This window comes from Mytilus galloprovincialis, chromosome 2 (assembly GCF_965363235.1).
Source record: "Mytilus galloprovincialis chromosome 2, xbMytGall1.hap1.1, whole genome shotgun sequence".
Lineage (NCBI taxonomy): Eukaryota > Metazoa > Mollusca > Bivalvia > Mytilida > Mytilidae > Mytilus > Mytilus galloprovincialis.
The window spans coordinates 30,249,406-30,255,405 of record NC_134839.1 but is presented as its reverse complement, the minus strand read 5'-3'; the positions used below and the strand labels follow the sequence as shown (position 1 = coordinate 30,255,405).

Here is a 6,000-nt window from a genome sequence, read left to right as displayed (position 1 = left end):
AATTTATATTTTAAATGAAATATAAGAAATAGAAATATGTAAATGGTATTGACTTGTAACTTGGTGCGTGAAACTATATAAGCATGACGTAAAAGATTTTTACTGTTATGAAAAAAAGCTACATTTTTTATACGCTAGCAGTGGGATTTCCAGTGACACTAGAACAATAGAAAAGTCACTCTTCTTATGAAAGAGATAGAAAAGGTCTAAAAACAGGAGAGACAATTTACGCATAAAACCCGATATGCATAGGGATGAATATCTCTTAAAACACAAAACCATTATATAACTTTTATACAACCACTATAAATAAAGTATATGTTAAAGCTAAATGTGTTAATATATGATTTTTTAATTGCCAAACATGCTGTTAATTGAACAACCTATTGTTCAACATAGGGGTGTGTAAAAAACTGCCACATTTGCCTGCATATTTTTCTTTTTTTTTGAAAAAATTATATATCAAACCTTAATAATGTAGCTTTCTGGGTATCCAATTTTTAACGTGTTCCGAAATGTAGTTTTGTCACAAGAATTTTTCAAAGTTGTGTCATTTTGTCTATATGAATGTCGGTAAATTCGTATGATCGAGCACACCGACAAGTATATCGTTGGGACAACTCGATATAATGTAATCAATATACGTGAAAGATTACCTAATGTGAAGTTTATCAAAATCATCATAACATAATTGATCAACACATTATGTTTGAACAACACGAGTCCTACAATATAGGATTTAAAGGTGCATATCATTTACATTCAACGTTTTTATTGGATTATTTTTTTACTACAATGTAACCTCGAGGTTCAACGTTGATAGTAAAAAAAAATCCCAGAAATTTTTTGAATGATATTGTAAATGATATGAACCTTCGAATTCTTATAACATCGGAATAGAAAATATGTGATCCGAATTAACCATGCACGTGTGTTACAGAAGATTATGAACTTTTATGATGTACAGGGGCTTTTTCTTAAACAGTATTATGATCCCAAATTTGATGAATTTTGTTGGCAATACTTTAATATACACACTACATATAACAAAGTATATATTAAATCTCAATGTATTATTATTAGGAAAAATGTTTGACTCTGTAAAAAAAAATCTTCCCCCTGCCTAAAAGGGGTCCGCTCCAGTCTTGAATCAGTGATTTTGTTTATCATAAACAAAATATTGTCTCACACTGAAAGGGGCAGCCGGGCAACATGCACAGCCCGGATTGTCAAAACAACTAAGATTTACAAAAATGATTACAAACAAAAACCATCAGTTGGACAATCTTACTGGAATCTGATTATCTCTACTGATAAATAATGCAACACTAATGACACATTTAAGTTTTGGAATGATTTTATTCACAAAGAATGTTTCTCATTGGTATACATTTCTATGCTCTTGTCTTTTCAGAGTTTATATTGGAAATTAAAAATTGCTGCATGAAAGACACTAGCTCCACATTCCTATGCATATGATTTTATATGTATGAGAATCATTCCATGAAATATCCGTTTGATATCCTTTCAATGCATGACACTGTCTAGTGGTTTCTCTGCCACAATTACAAGGAAAACCTGGCTAAACTTGTGCTAAATCAAACACTCGAATCTTACATCGCTATTGATGTTAAGCAATTATTTAAAGGGCCATCCGGATCTGTTGGGTTTTATGACAGTCTTCCTTCCATACACACCATCGCTGCAAAATAATTTGAACATTCAATTAGATGATTATAATATTATTTGGCAATCCAAAGAGAACCTGAAAACATCAGACCACAATAAACAGAGACCCCAAAAAAAGCCAATTTTACTTTACAATGAAATTGAAAAAGTAGTTAGTTACATATCAAATCATCTTTTGGCTGTCGACAAAAAATATATAAAATCTAAATTTCGTAGCATTTTACCCCCCCTTTTTTTTTAACTGAATTTGTTCAAGGTATGGTGGTTTTACCCCTTTTCAGATTTCAGTATGTCACGTTGTATATCTTTTATAAATTAGGTCAATTTCTAGCAAGTTTCTACGATAATCTTTATCATTTGACAAAATACTATGCATCTGAATTAAATTGTTTACTATTTGAAAAAGCGCGCCTTCTTTTACTTTAATTTACTTCCCTTTATTTCACATAGCAACAAATATTCAAAACTGCCACATTTGACTGCATATCAATTTTTTTTCCCAAAAAAAATATATGTCAAGCAGCATAATTAACTTTACAAATTGGGAGAAAATCAAGATTTTCCGACTATAGGTTAGTATTAAAAAAAAATAATGAAAGGTTGGCATGATTCCAGGTTTGAACCCTGACGACACTCAAAATCGAAAATTCACTTATTTACCTATCATATGAAGATACGATGATGTGATAAACTTAACAATTAATAAATTACCTGGTGCATTATCATATTCACATTACGTTGACACGTCTCAGTTCGTCTGTGTTAGCTCATTTCAAGCTCGTAAACAATGTACACCATTTTCCGCTATTCTTTATCGATTACCTCTAGTCAGAAGAGCCCACTGTTTACAGGGGCGATAATATTTTGTCACCAGTTCACGCACTGCTAGATCGAGCGAAATCACACAGCCTGAATAAGAAATCCTGAGAACATTGAATATGTATTTCCACCAATAATAGTATTTGAACCCCCGATATATTCCGTCTGGCACCACACATCATCCCCTGTGTTCAGTTGAAGAATGATAGAGGCCGTTCGTCTGAGATACTGATTGGTATTTGAATCCACAAACGTAATGGCCACTGCCTCATTTTTTTTCATTATGCGAACATGAAGGCTATGGCTGGTAGTGGACTGAGGAGGGGCTGTTATTTCTACTGCAAAATGATATACCCCTGGTATAGGTGCAACAAATACTCCATGTCGTGAATTATAATTGTTCCCAATGTTCATAATCGAGTGATCAAAAACAATATGGACATTATTTCCTGGGTTAACAATACTATTTGTTAACTCCGCAACAAAAGTTATTATCGTCTTTTCTGAAAGATACATGATATTTGTAAAATGTAAGGGTTACCGTAACAAACCATTTTTTGGAATTATTAAACGTTGCATTGTATATTTGAACAAATCATGTAACAGTGGTTATAAGACATCTTAAAACTGCATTGACGTTGCCTACAATATTGGTGTCTCTTCGAAAAAAGTGCAGCAGATAGCGGTATTCCAATCCAAACTCGTTTTGCTTCACAATGAATAGCCATGTTCTGTATTCCTTTCGAAAGGAAACAAATCAAAGACATTATTATAGTAGGTGATTTTGTGTTTCAGAACCGTCGATATATGAATGAATTTGGTGTACTGTTTTTTAAGACAACTGATGAAAAGCAGTTAGTATTTGAGCCTTATTATTGTCTGGATTGATTAATTGATATTTGTTAAAAGCTCTTCTTTGGACGACGAAGAACAATTGAAATGTCCGACTCATGTATCAGTCCCAAGTCTCGAAAATGCCAAGTCTTTTAAATAAGTTTTTCGTTTATTGTTTTGTCATAAATAGACCGTTGGCGTTTTCCGTTTTGTTATTATTGAAACAAGGGTATTCTCTAGCAAACGGTATTGTTTTTGCTCATTGTTGCCTTAATTTTGGATTTTTTTGTCTTAATCCACGTTTGGATCAGATTGATATTTGTGTCATTAGCACTCATAACACATCCCTATTTTAAACCGATAATTTTCATAGTTTTTGTCCTTTTAGATGCAATAAATTTGATAATACGTATGCGTTGTTATAACCTTTAATCATCTTACCTTTAGTCAGGTCTGCCCGTAGTGCACTTACTTCTGATTTAAGTGCATTGAATTCACTCTTAGAAACATATATGCTTTCTGTATTATCCAGTAGAAGCGAAAATGCATAATTAAAGACGGTTACTGAATACATTAGCCAAAGAAAACTCATTCTGCACATTTCAAGCCCTGTTTCTGTTGAATATTTTGAATATTTGACTTTATATATAGTTGTTTAAGCAAATAACGAGGTAAATGTGATAACGAGGTCAAAGATAATCAAAATGCATCAACACAGGAATTACTTCCTTAGCCCTACGATAAAAAAGTTTTTTTTTGTCGATATTCAAATCCTACTTAAATTTTAAAATATATTCATCAGAAACATTTGGAAAAGCTTGAAAATGGAAACTGGGAATGTGTCAAACAGACAACAACCCATCAAATCAAGTCAGGAATATGACAGTTGTTATTCATTTGTTTGGTGTGTTTGAGCTTTTATATTTGCCATTTGAATAGGGACTTTCTGTTTTGAATTTTCCTCGGAGTTCGGTGTTTTCGTAATTTTACTTTTTATGCAATGTACTTGTATTCATTACCTAGTATATAAGAAGAATAATATTTATAGTCTTTCATTCATATTTGACAGCAATATTTAGAAACAACGCTATAAGAACTGGTAATCACTTCACATGTTTAGAGCAATGTTAAGATTTTATTTCTAATTCGTCAACGACAATGCCACCCTTTGAGCCGAAAAACCTAACAGCACCAGAATTCAAGCCGGTTTTGAACGAGTTGTCTTAAAATATGTTATCTCTGAAATATTAACGAACTCGTAGATCTAAATATACTTGTCTTTTATCATTCCCAGACTAAAACTATTGCATCCAATGTGTTAAATAAAACGATCTATGGTTGCAAAATCCTAGGAAACTATAGGTCTGTCTATCTTATTTTACAAGTTTGTAAAACAAAGCCTACTGAAGCTGCTTGTTCGTCATCAAAACACAAAAAAGTCCTTTTTGACTTTTTTTTATGAAAACTTAAACAAAACTTTGATAGTGTTATTATGTATTGACAATGAACTTAAAATCTGAAGACTGTCTAAAAATTGACTGATGCTCGTATATAAAAGTCCACATATGGCCTCCTTGATATTTTCCCGTCCGACTGAAAAATATTGCATTTACTTCGAAATATATATGTATACCATGTTAGAAGTTTGAGCATTGTTTTTCATTAGTTTCAGTCGTTGATATAGTCGAACATTTGATTTTGTGGACCTACACTTTATTAATCAACAATAATTTAATTTTGGATGTAACGCGTCTTCTGATTGGCTGATGCTGTATTGTTTATCAGCTCATAGACATAATTTTGTCATGTGACCGCGACGTCATCAACGTTTTTTTCATGATTTACTCCGGTTTAAAATGGAATTGAGAATTAAATCATAAGGAATGAATGTAATATTTTCCCTGTCTATTCGAAATAACATACAAAATGTGTTGCACACTTTAAAATAACCCGCTACGCAAATTATTCAGTGTGCACCACATTTCTTTTATGTTATTTCTTCATAGACCGAAAAAAAAATTACAGTCATTCCTTAATTGGAGCTCGGTATTTTTTCAATATTTTCTTGTAAAAGTGGAGCTTTGTTAAATTTTTAGTACAGAGCCAAGTTCAATGGGGACATTGACGTTAAATCAGATGCCTTGTTCAAAGAGAAGCCATGCGAAGTCCACTAAATCAAAGTCGGTAAAGGGCGAGAACAAGCCTTATATAGTCAAACCGAGATGGAGACCGAATTTGAACAAGATAGCAAGAGTTTGCGTTGGAGCAGATAACTATGCGTGGAAACATTTTGCTAAAGATTACCGTAAAGTTCGTTTCAAAACACAAAAAGACACAGAATTTGAATTAACCAAGGCCATATTTGACAGTATGACAGTTAGGATCGAAACAATCTTCATGACAAAACTTCAGATCCTATTCAACGTAAACTAGACCTTGTCAATCAATAATCTGACTAATAACCAGAAGCACCAGATCTACAATGAATTCAACAGACGATTCATGTAGCATGAGACCTTATTAATTCTGAATCAGGAATTTTCTTACATCGAAAGCGTTTGCTATTTAACCGATAGATCTTACGTTACCAGAGGATATTACTTTCCCTAAACTGGGAACCGTAAAAATATAAAAGAAACGAGAAAGAAAAGACATATC

The 6,000-nt window shown here is 32.6% G+C and overlaps 1 long non-coding RNA gene across 1 annotated transcript; it reads right to left on the bottom strand.

Moving 5' to 3' along the window:
• Positions 1-1,338: 1,338 nt before the first annotated feature.
• Positions 1,339-4,002, bottom strand: LOC143062201 (uncharacterized). The gene is made up of 3 exons (XR_012974602.1): positions 3,784-4,002; positions 2,401-3,011; positions 1,339-1,702 (listed from the first exon to the last, which is right to left on the bottom strand). It is a non-coding gene; the product is annotated as an uncharacterized LOC143062201 (long non-coding RNA).
• Between the last annotated feature and the right edge of the window lie 1,998 nt (positions 4,003-6,000).